This window comes from Rutidosis leptorrhynchoides, chromosome 4 (assembly GCF_046630445.1).
Source record: "Rutidosis leptorrhynchoides isolate AG116_Rl617_1_P2 chromosome 4, CSIRO_AGI_Rlap_v1, whole genome shotgun sequence".
In the NCBI taxonomy this organism is placed as follows: Eukaryota; Viridiplantae; Streptophyta; class Magnoliopsida; order Asterales; family Asteraceae; genus Rutidosis; species Rutidosis leptorrhynchoides.
The window spans coordinates 641484370-641502053 of NC_092336.1; positions in this window are offsets into that span (position 1 = coordinate 641484370).

A 17684-nucleotide genomic window follows, 5' to 3' on the forward strand; every position below is an offset into this window, starting at 1 on the left:
GACTTGATTAATTGAAATAGGTTTCATATAGACAATTGACCACCCAAGTTGACCGGTGATTCACGAACGATAAAACTTGTAAAAACTATATGATGACATATATATGGTTATATATATAGTTAACATGATATTATGATATGTAAACATATCATTAAGTATATTAACAATGAACTACATATGTAAAAACAAGACTACTAACTTAATGATTTTGAAACGAGACATATATGTAACGATTATCGTTGTAACGACATTTAATGTATATATATCATATTAAGAGATATTCGTACATCATAATATCATGATAATATAATAATTTAAAATCTATTTTGATATTATAAACATTGGGTTAACAACATTTAACAAGATCGTTAACCTAAAGGTTTCAAAACAACATTTACATGTAACGACTAACGATGACTTAACGACTCAGTTAAAATGTATATACATGTAGTGTTTTAATATGTATTCATACACTTTTGAAAGACTTCAATACACTTATCAAAATACTTCTACTTAACAAAAATGCTTACAATTACATCCTCGTTCAGTTTCATCAACAATTCTACTCGTATGCACCCGTATTCGTACTCGTACAATACACAGCTTTTAGATGTATGTACTATTGGTATATACACTCCAATGATCAGCTCTTAGCAGCCCATGTGAGTCACCTAACACATGTGGGAACCATCATTTGGTAACTAGCATGAAATATATCATAAAATTACAAAAATATGAGTAATCATTCATGACTTATTTACATGAAAACAAAATTACATATCCTTTATATCTAATCCATACACCAACGACCAAAAACACCTACAAACACTTTCATTCTTCAATTTTCTTCATCTAATTGATCTCTCTCAAGTTCTATCTTCAAGTTCTAAGTGTTCTTCATAAATTCTACAAGTTCTAGTTTCATAAAATCAAGAATACTTTCAAGTTTGCTAGCTCACTTCCAATCTTGTAAGGTGATCATCCAACCTCAAGAAATCTTTGTTTCTTACAGTAGGTTATCATTCTAATACAAGGTAATAATCATATTCAAACTTTGGTTCAATTTCTATAACTATAACAATCTTATTTCAAGTGATGATCTTACTTGAACTTGTTTTCGTGTCATGATTTTGCTTCAAGAACTTTGAGCCATCCAAGGATCCATTGAAGCTAGATCCATTTTTCTCTTTTCCAGTAGGTTCATCCAAGGAACTTAAGGTAGTAATGATGTTCATAACATCATTCGATTCATACATATAAAGCTATCTTATTCGAAGGTTTAAACTTGTAATCACTAGAACATAGTTTAGTTAATTCTAAACTTGTTCGCAAACAAAAGTTAATCCTTCTAACTTGACTTTTAAAATCAACTAAACACATGTTCTATATCTATATGATATGCTAACTTAATGATTTAAAACCTGGAAACACGAAAAACACCGTAAAACCGGATTTACGCCGTCGTAGTAACACCGCGGGCTGTTTTGGGTTAGTTAATTAAAAACTATGATAAACTTTGATTTAAAAGTTGTTATTCTGAGAAAATGATTTTTATTATGAACATGAAACTAAATCCAAAAATTATGGTTAAACTCAAAGTGGAAGTATGTTTTCTAAAATGGTCATCTAGACGTCGTTCTTTCGACTGAAATGACTACCTTTACAAAAATGACTTGTAACTTATTTTTCCGACTATAAACCTATACTTTTCTGTTTAGATTCATAAAATAGAGTTCAATATGAAACCATAGCAATTTGATTCACTCAAAACGGATTTAAAATGAAGAAGTTATGAGTAAAACAAGATTGGATAATTTTTCTCATTTTAGCTACGTGAAAATTGGTAACAAATCTATTCCAACCATAACTTAATCAACTTGTATTGTATATTATGTAATCTTGAGATACCATAGACACGTATACAATGTTTCGACCTATCATGTCGACACATCTATATATATTTCGGAACAACCATAGACACTCTATATGTGAATGTTGGAGTTAGCTATACAGGGTTGAGGTTGATTCCAAAATATATATAGTTTGAGTTGTGATCAATACTGAGATACATATACACTGGGTCGTGGATTGATTCAAGATAATATTTATCGATTTATTTCTGTACATCTAACTGTGGACAACTAGTTGTAGGTTACTAACGAGGACAGCTGACTTAATAAACTTAAAACATCAAAATATATTAAAAGTGTTGTAAATATATTTTGAACATACTTTGATATATATATGTATATATTGTTATAGGTTCGTGAATCAACCAGTGGCCAAGTCTTACTTCCCGACGAAGTAAAAATCTGTGAAAGTGAGTTATAGTCCCACTTTTAAAATCTAATATTTTTGGGATGAGAATACATGCAGGTTTTATAAATGATTTACAAAATAGACACAAGTACGTGAAACTACATTCTATGGTTGAATTATCGAAATCGAATATGCCCCTTTTTATTAAGTCTGGTAATCTAAGAATTAGGGAACAGACACCCTAATTGACGCGAATCCTAAAGATAGATCTATTGGGCCTAACAAACCCCATCCAAAGTACCGGATGCTTTAGTACTTCGAAATTTATATCATATCCGAAGGGTGTCCCGGAATGATGGGGGATATTCTTATATATGCATCTTGTTATTGTCGGTTACCAGGTGTTCACCATATGAGTGATTTTTATCTCTATGTATGGGATGTGTATTGAAATATGAAATCTTGTGGTCTATTATTATGATTTGATATATATAGGTTAAACCTATAACTCACCAACATTTTTGTTGACGTTTTAAGCATGTTTATTCTCAGGTGATTATTAAGAGCTTCCGCTGTCGCATACTTAAATAAGGACGAGATTTGGAGTCCATGCTTGTATGATATTGTGTAAAAACTGCATTCAAGAAACTTATTTTGTTGTAACATATTTGTATTGTAAACCATTATGTAATGGTCGTGTGTAAACAGGATATTTTAGATTATCATTATTTGATAATCTACGTAAAGCTTTTTAAACCTTTATTGATGAAATAAAGGTTATGGTTTGTTTTAAAATGAATGCAGTCTTTGAAAAACGTCTCATATAGAGGTCAAAACCTCGCAACGAAATCAATTAATATGGAACGTTTTTAATCAATAAGAACGGGACATTTCAGTTGGTATCCGAGCGTTGGTCTTAGAGAACCAGAATTTTGCATTAGTGTGTCTTATCGAGTTTGTTAGGATGCATTAGTGAGTCTGGACTTCGACCGTGTTTAGTTGAAAAATGATTGCTTAACAAATTTTGTTGGAAACTATATATTTTTAACATGTGAATATTATGTGATATATTAATCTCTTAACGCGTTTGATATTATGTGATAGATGTCTACCTCTAGAACAAGTCCCATTGACTCACCTAATAATAATGAAGAGTCAAATGTAAATTGGAATGATTCGTGGACTGATTCACAAGTTCTCGAAGAGGAACCGGAAGAAGAGTCGGAACCGGAAGAAGAATCGGAACCGGAAGAAGAATCGGAACCGGATGAAGAAATAGAACCGGTGGGGGAAGTAATAAAACGGTTAAGTAAAAGAAAATCCTCAACCAACCGACCAAGGTTAATTATGGTCAATGGTGTTTCCGCCAAGGAAGCATAATATTGGGAGGATTACCAATTCTCCGATGAATCGGATTCCGACGAGAATTCCGATGATGTTATAGAAATTACCCCAACTGAATTTAAAAAGGCAAAAGAAAATAATAAGGGAAAGGGCATAAAAATAGAGAAATCTAATTCCAACCCCGATGAACTTTATATGTATCGTCAACCCCCGAAGTCCTTAAGTTGTAACAATGACCCGGGAACCTCTAAACCACCAGGTTTTTCTAAACCAATGTGGAAAATTACGGCTCGTATTAGGGGAACATCATATATCCCTAGAAACTTGGCAAAACGAACCAAAACCGAAGAAGAAGAAACGAGCGAGTCAGAATAAGATAGTTGTATTCGTGTGGTGTAATATATGTAATATAGTGTGCTTATGCTTTATGATATATTTAAAAATTTCTTGTATTAATAAGTATTTTTTTTATGAATCTAACTCTTGTCTATTTTACAGTTTAAAAACACAAAATGGATAGACAACCCAATATTTTAAGAGACCTACCCGGAGACATGATTGATGAAATCTTGTCTAGAGTCGGTCAGAATTCCTCAGCACAACTATTTAAGGCGAGATCAGTTTGTAAGACATTCGAAGAACGTTCCAAGAATGTAATGGTTTATAAGAGACTTTCGTTTGAAAGATGGGGGATATCACATTGGGAAACCCATAAGTTACGATGTGTTTACTTTGACGCATATATTGCGGGGAACCCAAATGCTATTTTACGCAACGGGTTAAGAAATTATTTTGACTCAATATATCCGAATATTGGACTTCGTGACATTTCACTTTTAACCTCACGATCTATTATTTCGACGGGTTCTTCGATGAATTGGAGTTTTTCGTTGATTTGGATTTCATCTAACGGAATAGTGAGATCTTCTTTAGCAAAACATTTCTTCAAATTCGAGACGTGGAAAGTGTTATGTACAGCCGTGAGTTGTTGAGGTAACTCAAGTCGGTAAGCTACTGGTCCGCCACGATCAATAATCTTGAATGGTCCAATATACCTTGGATTTAATTTCCCTCGTTTACCAAATCGAACAACGCCTTTCCAAGGTGCAACTTTAAGCATGACCATCTCTCCAATTTCAAATTCTATATCTTTTCTTTTAATGTCAGCGTAGCTCTTTTGTCGACTTTGGGCGGTTTTCAACCGTTGTTGAATTTGGATGATCTTCTCGGTAGTTTCTTGTATAATCTCCGGACCCGTAATCTGTCTATCCCCCACTTCACTCCAACAAATCGGAGACCTGCACTTTCTACCATAAAGTGCTTCAAACGGCACCATCTCAATGCTTGAATGGTAGCTGTTGTTGTAGGAAAATTCTGCTAACGGTAGATGTCGATCCCAACTGTTTCCGAAATCAATAACACATGCTCGTAGCATGTCTTCATGCGTTTGTATCGTCCTTTCGCTCTGCCCATCAGTTTGTGGATGATAGGCAGTACTCATGTCTAGGCGAGTTCCTAATGCTTGCTGTAATGTCTGCCAGAATCTTGAAATAAATCTGCCATCCCTATCAGAGATAATAGAGATTGGTATTCCATGTCTGGAGACGACTTCCTTCAAATACAGTCGTGCTAACTTCTCCATCTTGTCATCTTCTCTTATTGGCAGGAAGTGTGCTGATTTGGTGAGACGATCAACTATTACCCAAATAGTATCAAAACCACTTGCAGTCCTTGGCAATTTAGTGATGAAATCCATGGTAATGTTTTCCCATTTCCATTCTGGGATTTCGGGTTGTTGAAGTAGACCTGATGGTTTCTGATGCTCAGCTTTGACCTTAGAACACGTCAAACATTCTCCTACGTATTTAGCAACATCGGCTTTCATACCCGGCCACCAAAAATGTTTCTTGAGATCCTTGTACATCTTCCCCGTTCCAGGATGTATTGAGTATCTGGTTTTATGAGCTTCTCTAAGTACCATTTCTCTCATATCTCCAAATTTTGGTTCCCAAATCCTTTCAGCCCTATACCGGGTTCCGTCTTCCCGAATATTAAGATGCTGCTCCGATCCTTTGGGTATTTCATCCTTTAAATTTCCCTCTTTTAAAACTCCTTGTTGCGCCTCCTTTATTTGAGTAGTAAGGTTATTATGAATCATTATATTCATAGATTTTACTCGAATGGGTTCTCTGTCCTTCCTGCTCAAGGCATCGGCTACCACATTTGCCTTCCCCGGGTGGTAACGAATCTCAAAGTCGTAATCATTCAATAATTCAATCCACCTACGCTGCCTCATATTCAGTTGTTTCTGATTAAATATGTGTTGAAGACTTTTGTGGTCGGTATATATAATACTTTTGACCCCATATAAGTAGTGCCTCCAAGTCTTTAATGCAAACACAACCGCGCCTAATTCCAAATCATGCGTCGTATAATTTTGTTCGTGAATCTTCAATTGTCTAGACGCATAAGCAATCACCTTCGTTCGTTGCATTAATACGCAACCGAGACCTTGCTTTGATGCGTCACAATAAATCACAAAATCATCATTCCCTTCAGGCAATGACAATATAGGTGCCGTAGTTAGCTTTTTCTTCAATAACTGAAACGCTTTCTCTTGTTCATCATTCCATTCAAATTTCTTCCCTTTATGCGTTAATGCAGTCAAGGGTTTTGCTATTCTGGAAAAGTCTTGGATGAACCTTCTGTAGTAACCAGCTAGTCCTAAAAACTGGCGTATGTGTTTCGGAGTTTTCGGGGTTTCCCACTTTTCAACAGTTTCTATCTTTGCCGGATCCACCTTAATACCTTCTTTGTTCACTATGTGACCGAGGAATTGAACTTCTTCTAACCAAAATGCACACTTTGAAAACTTAGCGTACAGTTTTTCCTTCCTCAATACTTCTAACACCTTTCTCAAATGTTCACCGTGTTCTTGGTCATTCTTTGAGTAAATAAGTATGTCATCAATGAAAACAATGACAAACTTGTCAAGGTATGGTCCACACACTCGGTTCATAAGGTCCATGAACACAGCTGGTGCATTAGTTAAACCAAACGGCATGACCATAAACTCGTAATGACCGTAACGTGTTCTGAAAGCAGTCTTTGGAATATCATCTTCTTTCACCCGCATTTGATGATACCCGGAACGTAAGTCAATCTTTGAATAAACAGACGAGCCTTGTAGTTGATCAAATAAGTCGTCGATTCTCGGTAGTGGGTAGCGGTTCTTGATGGTAAGTTTGTTCAACTCTCTGTAGTCGATACACAACCTGAATGTACCATCTTTCTTCTTGACAAACAAAACAGGAGCTCCCCACGGTGATGTGCTTGGTCGAATGAAACCACGCTCTAAAAGTTCTTGTAATTGGCTTTGCAGTTCTTTCATCTCGCTGGGTGCAAGTCTGTAAGGAGCACGTGCTATTGGTGCAGCTCCTGGTACAAGATCTATTTGAAATTCAACGGATCGATGTGGGGGTAATCCCGGTAATTCTTTCGGAAATACATCGGGAAATTCTTTTGCAATGGGAACATCATTGATGCTCTTTTCTTCAGTTTGTACTTTCTCGACGTGTGCTAGAACAGCATAGCAACCTTTTCTTATTAGTTTTTGTGCCTTCAAATTACTAATAAGATGTAGCTTCGTGTTGCCCTTTTCTCCGTACACCATTAAGGGTTTTCCTTTTTCTCGTATAATGCGAATTGCATTTTTGTAACAAACGATCTCTGCTTTCACTTCTTTCAACCAGTCCATACCGATTATCACATCAAAACTCCCTAACTCTACTGGTATCAAGTCAATCTTAAATGTTTCGCTAACCAGTTTAATTTCTCGATTCCGACATATATTATCTGTTGAAATTAATTTACCATTTGCTAATTCGAGTAAAAATTTACTATCCAAAGGCGTCAATGGACAACTTAATTTAGCACAAAAATCTTTACTCATATAGCTTCTATCTGCACCCGAATCAAATAAAACGTAAGCAGATTTATTATCAATAAGAAAGGTACCCGTAACAAGCTCCGGGTCTTCCTGTGCCTCTGCTGCATTAATATTGAAAACTCTTCCGCGGCCTTGTCCATTCGTGTTCTCCTGGTTCGGGCAATTTCTAATAATGTGGCCCGGTTTTCCACATTTATAACAAACTACATTGGCATAACTTGCTTCGACACTACTTGCTCCGCCATTACTCGTTCCGACACCATTTGTTCCTTTCGTTCTATTAACCCCTGGTCCGTAGACCTCACACTTCGCCGCGCTATGACCATTTCTTTTACACTTGTTGCAAAATTTGGTGCAGAACCCCGAGTGATACTTTTCACACCTTTGGCATAGCTGCTTCTGATTGTTGTTGTTGCGGTTATTATTGTTGTTGGGATGATTGTTGTTGTTGTTGTTGTTGTTGTTGTAGTTGCGATTGATGTTGCGATTGTTGGGATAATTGTTGCGATTATTGTTGTAATTGCTGTTGTTGTTGTATTGGTGATTCTTATCACCGTTTTCCTCCCACTTTCTTTTGACTTGCTTCACATTGGCCTCTTCAGCAGTCTGTTCTTTAATTCTTTCTTCAATCTGGTTCACTAGTTTGTGAGCCATTCTACATGCCTGTTGTATGGAGGCGGGCTCGTGTGAACTTATATCTTCTTGGATTCTTTCCGGTAATCCTTTCACAAACGCGTCGATCTTCTCTTCCTCATCTTCGAATGCTCCCGGACACAATAGGCACAATTCTGTGAATCGTCTTTCGTACGTGGTAATATCAAATCCTTGGGTTCGTAACCCTCTAAGTTCTATCTTGAGCTTATTGACCTCGGTTCTGGGACGGTACTTCTCGTTCATCAAGTGCTTGAATGCTGACCACGGTAGTGCGTACGCATCATCTTGTCCCACTTGCTCTAGATAGGTATTCCACTATGTTAACGCAGAACCTGTGAAGGTATGCGTAGCGTACTTCACTTTGTCCTCTTCAGTACACTTACTTATGGCAAACACTGATTCGACCTTCTCGGTCCACCGTTTCAATCCGATCGGTCCTTCGGTTCCATCAAATTCCAAGGGTTTGCAGGCAGTGAATTCTTTGTAGGTGCATCCTACACGATTTCCTGTACTGCTAGATCCAAGGTTATTGTTGGTATGTAGCGCAGCCTGTACTGCGGCTATGTTTGAAGCTAGAAAAGTACGGAATTCCTCTTCATTCATATTCACGGTGTGTCGAGTAGTCGGTGCCATTTCCTTCAAAATAGTCAAATGGAACAAGTTAATCATACAGAATATTAAGAGTAGTTAATAGTATTTCGTAGCATAATATGAACTCATTTATAAAAGCTTTTTCTTCATATTAGCGTTTTATAAGTTTAAATTCGGGTAGTACCTACCCGTTAAGTTCATACTTAGTAGCTAATATACAATTCAACTACTACAATTCTATATGAAAAACTGATTATAATAATATTTCGCGTTCAAACTTTTATACAATATTTTACAAACTTACAATACCGCTTATTTTACATAAAGCATGAAATATAGCACACAATAACTTTGATACAAGATAGTTGTGAAGATAATTCTAGCTAGTACACAAGTCATTCAGCAAAGGCAATAAAGACACGTAATTCATACGTCCAGAAACATGTCATGCATTCTGGTTTTACTAGGACTACTTCCCATCCTTGGTCTTGTGGAACATAACCGTTATGGCCGTTGATAAGACAGCGTGTTGTAACGTCATCAAAGGGACGAGGGTTACGTAATGTCCAACAGTCCCGTGACAATCTAAAAACCTCATTTCTTACCCCAATTACCGACTCCGTCACTTGTGGGAACGTTTTGTTTAATAGTTGTAGCCCGATGTTGTTGTTCTCACTTTGGTGAGAAGCGAACATTACTAATCCGTAAGCATAACATGCTTCTTTATGTTGCATGTTAGCCGCTTTTTCTAAATCACGAAGTCCAATATTCGGATATATTGAGTCAAAATAATTTCTTAACCCATTGCGTAAAATAGCATTTGGGTTCCCCGCAATATATGCGTCAAAGTAAACACATCGTAACTTATGGATTTCCCAATGTGATATCCCCCATCTTTCGAACGAAAGCCTTTTATAAACCAAGGCATTCTTGGAACGTTCTTCGAATGTCTTATAAACTGATCTCGCCTTAAATAGTTGTGCCGAAGAATTCTGACCGACTCTAGACAAGATTTCATCAATCATGTCTCCGGGTAGGTCTCTTAAAATATTGGGTTGTCTATCCATTTTGTATTTTTATACTGTAAAATAGACAAGAGTTAGATTCATAAAAAAAAATACTTATTAATACAAGCAATTTTTACATATATCATATAGCATAAGCACACTATATTACATATATTACACCACACGAATACAACTATCTTATTCAGACTCGCTTGTTTCTTCTTCTTCTTCGGTTTTGGTTCGTTTTGCCAAGTTTCTAGGGATATATGATGTTCCCCTAATATGAGCCGTCGTTTTTCACATTGGTTTAGAAAAACCTGGTGGTTTAGAGGTTCCCGGGTCATTGTTACAACTTAAGGACTTCGGGGGTTGACGATACATATAAAGTTCATCGGGGTTGGAATTAGATTTCCCTATTTTTATGCCCTTTCCCTTATTATTTTCTTTTGCCTTTTTAAATTCAGTCGGGGTAATTTCTATAACATCATTGGAATTCTCGTCGGAATCCGATTCATCGGAGAATTGGTAATCCTCCCAATATTTTGCTTCCTTAGCGGAAACACCATTGACCATAATTAACCTTGGTCGGTTGGTTGAGGATTTTCTTTTACTTAACCGTTTTATTATTTCCCCCACCGGTTCCGATTCTTCTTCCGGTTCCGATTCTTCTTCCGGTTCCGATTCTTCTTCCGGTTCCGACTCTTCTTCCGGTTCCTCTTCGGGAACTTGTGAATCAGTCCACGAATCATTCCAATTTACATTTGACTCTTCATTATTATTAGGTGAGTCAATGGGACTTGTTCTAGAGGTAGACATCTATCACATAATATCAAACGCGTTAAGAGATTAATATATCACATAATATTCACATGTTAAAAATATATAGTTTCCAGCAAAATTTGTTAAGCAATCATTTTTCAAGTAAACACGATCGAAGTCCAGACTCACTAATGCATCCTAACAAACTCGATAAGACACACTAATGCAAAATTCTGGTTCTCTAAGACCAACGCTCGGATACCAACTGAAATGTCCCGTTCTTATTGATTAAAAACGTTCCATATTAATTGATTTCGTTGCGAGGTTTTGACCTCTATATGAGACGTTTTTCAAAGACTGCATTCATTTTTAAAACAAACCATAACCTTTATTTTATAAATAAAGGTTTAAAAAGCTTTACGTAGATTATCAAATAATGATAATCTAAAATATCATGTTTACATACGACCATTACATAATGTTTTACAATACAAATATGTTACATCGAAATCAGTTTCTTGAATGCAGTTTTTACACAATATCATACAAACATGGACTCCAAATCTTGTCCTTATTTTAGTATGCAACAGCGGAAGCTCTTAGTATTCACCTGAGAATAAACATGCTTTAAACGTCAACAAAAATGTTGGTGAGTTATAGGTTTAACCTATATATATCAAATCGTAACAATAGACCACAAGATTTCATATTTCAATACACATCCCATACATAGAGATAAAAATCATTCATATGGTGAACACCTGGTAACCGACATTAACAAGATGCATATTTAAGAATATCCCCATCATTCCGGGACACCCTTCGGATATGATGTAAATTTCGAAGTACTAAAGCATCTGGTACTTTGGATGGGGTTTGTTAGGCCCAATAGATCTATCTTTAGGATTCGCGTCAATTAGGGTGTCTGTTCCCTAATTCTTAGATTACCAGACTTAATAAAAAGGGGCATATTCGATTTCGATAATTCAACCATAGAATGTAGTTTCACGTACTTGTGTCTATTTTGTAAATCATTTATAAAACCTGCATGTATTCTCATCCCAAAATTATTAGATTTTAAAAGTGGGACTATAACTCACTTTCACAGATTTTTACTTCGTCGGGAAGTAAGACTTGGCCACTGTTGATTCACGAACCTATAACAATATATACATATATATCAAAGTATGTTCAAAATATATTTACAACACTTTTAATATATTTTGATGTTTTAAGTTTATTAAGTCAGCTGTCCTCGTTAGTAACCTACAACTAGTTGTCCACAGTTAGATGTACAGAAATAAATCGATAAATATTATATTGAATCAATCCACGACCCAGTGTATACGTATCTCAGTATTGATCACAACTCAAACTATATATATTTTGGAATCAACCTCAACCCTGTCTAGCTAACTCCAACATTCACATATAGAGTGTCTATGGTTGTTCCGAAATATATATAGATGTGTCGACATGATAGGTCGAAACATTGTATACGTGTCTATGGTATCTCAAGATTACATAATATACAATACAAGTTGATTAAGTTATGGTTGGAATAGATTTGTTACCAACCAATTTTCACGTAGCTAAAATGAGAAAAATTATCCAATCTTGTTTTACCCATAACTTCTTCATTTTAAATCCGTTTTGAGTGAATCAAATTGCTATGGTTTCATATTGAACTCTATTTTATGAATCTAAACAGAAAAAGTATAGGTTTATAGTCGGAAAAATAAGTTACAAGTCATTTTTGTAAAGGTAGTCATTTCAGTCGAAAGAACGACGTCTAGATGACCATTTTAGAAAACATACTTCCATTTTGAGTTTAACCATAATTTTTGGATATAGTTTCATGTTCATAATAAAAATCATTTTCTCAGAATAACAACTTTTAAATCAAAGTTTATCATAGTTTTTAATTAACTAATCCAAAACAGCCCGCGGTGTTATTACGACGGCGTAAATCCGGTTTTACGGTGTTTTTCGTGTTTCCAGGTTTTAAATCATTAAGTTAGCATATCATATAGATATAGAACATGTGTTTAGTTGATTTTAAAAGTCAAGTTAGAAGGATTAACTTTTATTTGCGAATAAGTTTAGAATTAACTAAACTATGTTCTAGTGATTACAAGTTTAAACCTTCGAATAAGATAGCTTTATATGTATGAATCGAATGATGTTATGAACATCATTAATACCTTAAGTTCCTTGGATAAACCTACTGGAAAATAGAAAAATGGATCTAGCTTCAACGGATCCTTGGATGGCTCGAAGTTCTTGAAGCAGAATCATGACACGAAAACAAGTTCAAGTAAGATCATCACTTGAAATAAGATTGTTATAGTTATAGAAATTGAACCAAAGTTTGAATATGATTATTACCTTGTATTAGAATGATAACCTACTGTAAGAAACAAAGATTTCTTGAGGTTGGATGATCACCTTACAAGATTGGAAGTGAGCTAGCAAACTTGAAAGTATTCTTGATTTTATGTAACTAGAACTTGTAGAATTTATGAAGATCACTTAGAACTTGAAGATAGAACTTGAGAGAGATCAATTAGATGAAGAAAATTGAAGAATGAAAGTGTTTGTAGGTGTTTTTGGTCGTTGGTGTATGGATTAGATATAAAGGATATGTAATTTTATTTTCATGTAAATAAGTCATGAATGATTACTCATATTTTTGTAATTTTATGAGATATTTCATGCTAGTTGCCAAATGATGGTTCCCACATGTGTTAGGTGACTCACATGGGCTGCTAAGAGCTGATCATTGGAGTGTATATATCAATAGTACATACATCTAAAAGTTGTGTATTGTATTAGTACGAATACGGGTGCATACGAGTAGAATTGTTGATGAAACTGAACGAGGATGTAATTGTAAGCATTTTTGTTAAGTAGAAGTATTTTGATAAGTGTATTGAAGTCTTTCAAAAGTGTATAAATACATATTAAAACACTACATGTATATACATTTTAACTGAGTCGTTAAGTCATTGTTAGTCGTTACATGTAAGTGTTGTTTTGAAACCTTTAGGTTAACGATCTTGTTAAATGTTGTTAACCCAATGTTTATAATATCAAATGAGATTTTAAATTATTATATTATCATGATATTATCATGTATGAATATCTCTTAATATGATATATATATACATTAAATGTCTTTACAACGATAATCGTTACATATATGTCTCGTTTAAAAATCATTAAGTTAGTAGTCTTGTTTTTACATATGTAGTTCATTGTTAATATACTTAATGATATGTTTACTTATCATAGTATCATGTTAACTATATATATATCCATATATATGTCATCATATAGTTTTTACAATTTTTAACGTTCGTGAATCACCGGTCAACTTGGGTGGTCAATTGTCTATATGAAACATATTTCAATTAATCAAGTCTTAACAAGTTTGATTGCTTAACATGTTGGAAACATTTAATCATGTAAATATCAATCTCAATTAATATATATAAACATGGAAAAGTTCGGGTCACTACAGTGACAACCCGGAAATTTCCAACCAAATTTAAACTTTAATCTTTATATGTTTCCGACACGATAAGCAATATTTGTTAAGTTAAATTTCAAGAATTTTAAACTATGTTCATACATTCATTCAACCTCGACCAAGTTCCAACGATTCACGAACCATTAAACGAATATGATTATATATGTATATGTGTATATATATTATAACTTGAAACGTAAACAAAATATTAGATTAAATACTTTATATGATTATATCTGTTTCAAAATGTTTATCAATGGAATTAGAAGATAATATCAAATGATTGAATTATGAGATATATTGAATTATGATTACAAGTCTCTGTTGAAAGGCCCACGTTGATTTGAGAAATCTTTCCATTTTAACAATATTCAGAAAATGGTAAAGTGATTTATAAATAAGAACAAATTGTCAATCATTGAGAACTAGACAAAGGATAGTGGAAGATTGAATCTCATAAAGACTCGATTGATCTATTTAGTTTCAAACGTACAAAAACGTTTTCAGTTTAAAAAGACCTTTATTATTAAAACGTATATAACTTTTATAAATATATAGAACCACTTTTGACAACTCATTACTTAACTAGTATGATAAAGATAACGATATTTATATTTTATTTTATTAAATATATATAACGATTTAAATTAATATTATATATATTTATACGCGTATTATACGTACATAGTTTTATTCTTTTACTATACTTAAACTTTACCTTTACTTTATTTTTACTTTACTTTAACTTTAATAATTCACTTTAATAATTCATACTTTAATAATTCACTTTAATAATTCATACTTTAATAATTCACTTTAATAATTCATACTTTAATAATTCACTTTAATAATTCATACTTTAATAATTCACTTTAATAATTCATACTTTAATAATTCACTTTAATAATTCAAAAATTTATTATAAATAGAATTCAATAGGTTTCATTATTTCATAGAAACTTGAAAATATTTTTCTCTAAACTCTCTCAATCGATTTACATATATATATTTACTCCGTATTATTTCAAGATATTATTAGTATACATAAAATATTACGACGGAGTGCTGTCCGAGTGATTTCGAAATTGTTTTTCGAGTAGGATAGGATTAAGGAAATTATGGGGTATAGCTATGGAGGTGATTGAGTATGGTTCATGGGTATGCTCGTGAGGTCAATATAGTGTTTATCATTTCCGTTGCGTCTACGTACCTTTCCTGCAATATTGAATCTCAATATTGATATGTGAGTACTCATAATTTAACTTTTACATACTAATAATGTATCACTGACTAGTGCTCAAGTATTTAGGATTATGCATGCTTGTACTTTTGATATTGCCCTTAGACAGATTAGGTTGAATATTGAATTAGTTACACTTGCGGTTGAGATAAGGTATAAGTTATGCATGTCCTTGGAAAGCTAGCGAAAAATTAAGGACTTTTCCTTTAGATATCGAATGGTTTCGATGAACGGATTAGAAGTTATAATCAATTGAATTTTTGATATTTTTATTAAAAATGATTATTATTATCGTCGTTTTTATCGTCGTTCTAGTTTTATCTTATTATTATCATTATTATTATCTTTATCAATAAAAGGGATTTATCATTAAAAATTGTTATTTTTTTTATTATTACTATCGTTATTATCGTTAAAGTTATAATTAGTATTATTATAATTATTATCCAATTATTATTATTATTATTATTATTATTATTATTATCATTATTAATATATATATCATTATTTAAAAATGGATATTGTCATTGTTATTATTATTATTACTATATTATCATTAAGATAATTATTAGTATTATCGTTAAAAATGTTATAGTAACTATCATTATTAATATTAGTGTAATTAAAACAAATATTTGTAACACCTTATTATTTTGATTACTATTATTATCATTATTATGAACACGATATAAAAGACGATTAAAAGCTATTAAACGAAACGATTAGGAAATAATGAGTAAGAGTATCATGATGAAATTAAAATATTATAAGATATTGATTTAGATAAAATTATCGTTCTTATTATTTTTATCATTACTATTATTATTAAAAATATCGTTAGTATTAAAACTATCATTTTAACAAAAATTATCATTTTAATAGAAATGTCATTGTTACTATAAAATATCATTATTATTATTATTTTAAATAGAATTATTATTTTAAAGATAATATTAAAAATTATCGTAAATATTAAAGTTATCATAATTAGAATTATCGTTTTATCATAATGTCATCTTAGTAATTATAAATATTGATATTTTTATAATAATAATTATTATTACAAAATAATACAACTTTTACTTACTATCATTATAGATATTATTTTATCAAATAAATATGTGATACAAACATATTTTACTACGTGTAATAACTTACTTTAATAATACCTATCATATTATCTTTATGATATTAAATGAACCCTATAAATTTTATTACTTAATATATATAAAAGTATATTATATTATATAAATTTAATATAAAATTTTATTTATTAATAAATAAATTATATTATTTACTCTAATAAATCTTTTAAAAATATTTAAAAATATAAAACGACGATATTTAAACTATATATTAATCATGTATAGATTTTTGGAAATTATTTTGAGTCAAATTTACATTTGTTGACTTTTGCATATTAGTCTCGAGCATTAGGATTGTGGTACACTATGACTTGGCCTAATTTGTTAGACAAATATTGACCAACACATAATTATATATAATTAATTTAGGTTCGTGAATCCGAGGCCAACCTTGCACTTGTTCAATGACGTTATATGTATTTTTACTACGAAATACAGTATGGTGAGTTTCATTTACTCCCTTTTTACTCATTACATTTTTGGGCTGAGAATACATGCAAATGCTTTATTAACTGTTTTACAATATTTATATGCGTGAGTTTCATTTGCCTTTTTACCCTTTATATTTTTGGGACTGAGAATACATGCGCTTTTATAAATGTTTGACGAAATAGACACGAGTAATTGAAACTACATTCTATGGTTGAATTATCGAAATCGAATATGCCCCTTTTTATTAAAGTCTGGTAATCTAAGAATTAGGGAACAGACACCCTAATTGACGCGAATCTTAAAGATAGATCTATTGGGCCTAACAAACCCCATCCAAAGTACCGGATGCTTTAGTACTTTGAAATTTATATCATGTCCGAAGGAGGATCCCAGAATGATAGGGGATATTCTTATATGTATCTAGTTAATGTCGGTTACCAGGTGTTCACCATATGAATGATCATTTTTGTCTCTATGCATGGGACGTATATTTATGAGAACTGGAAATGAAATTCTTGTGGTCTATTAAAATGATGGAAATAAATGATTATGATAAACTAATGAACTCACCAACCTTTTGGTTGACACTTTAAAGCATGTTTATTCTCAGGTGTTAAAGAAATCTTCCGCTGTGCATTTGCTCATTTTAAAGATATTACTTGGAGTCTTTCATAGCATATTTCGAAGAACTTTGCATTCGAGTCATTGAGTTCATCAAAGATTATTATTAAATCAATTTATAGTTGGATAGTGGATATCATGAAATGGTATG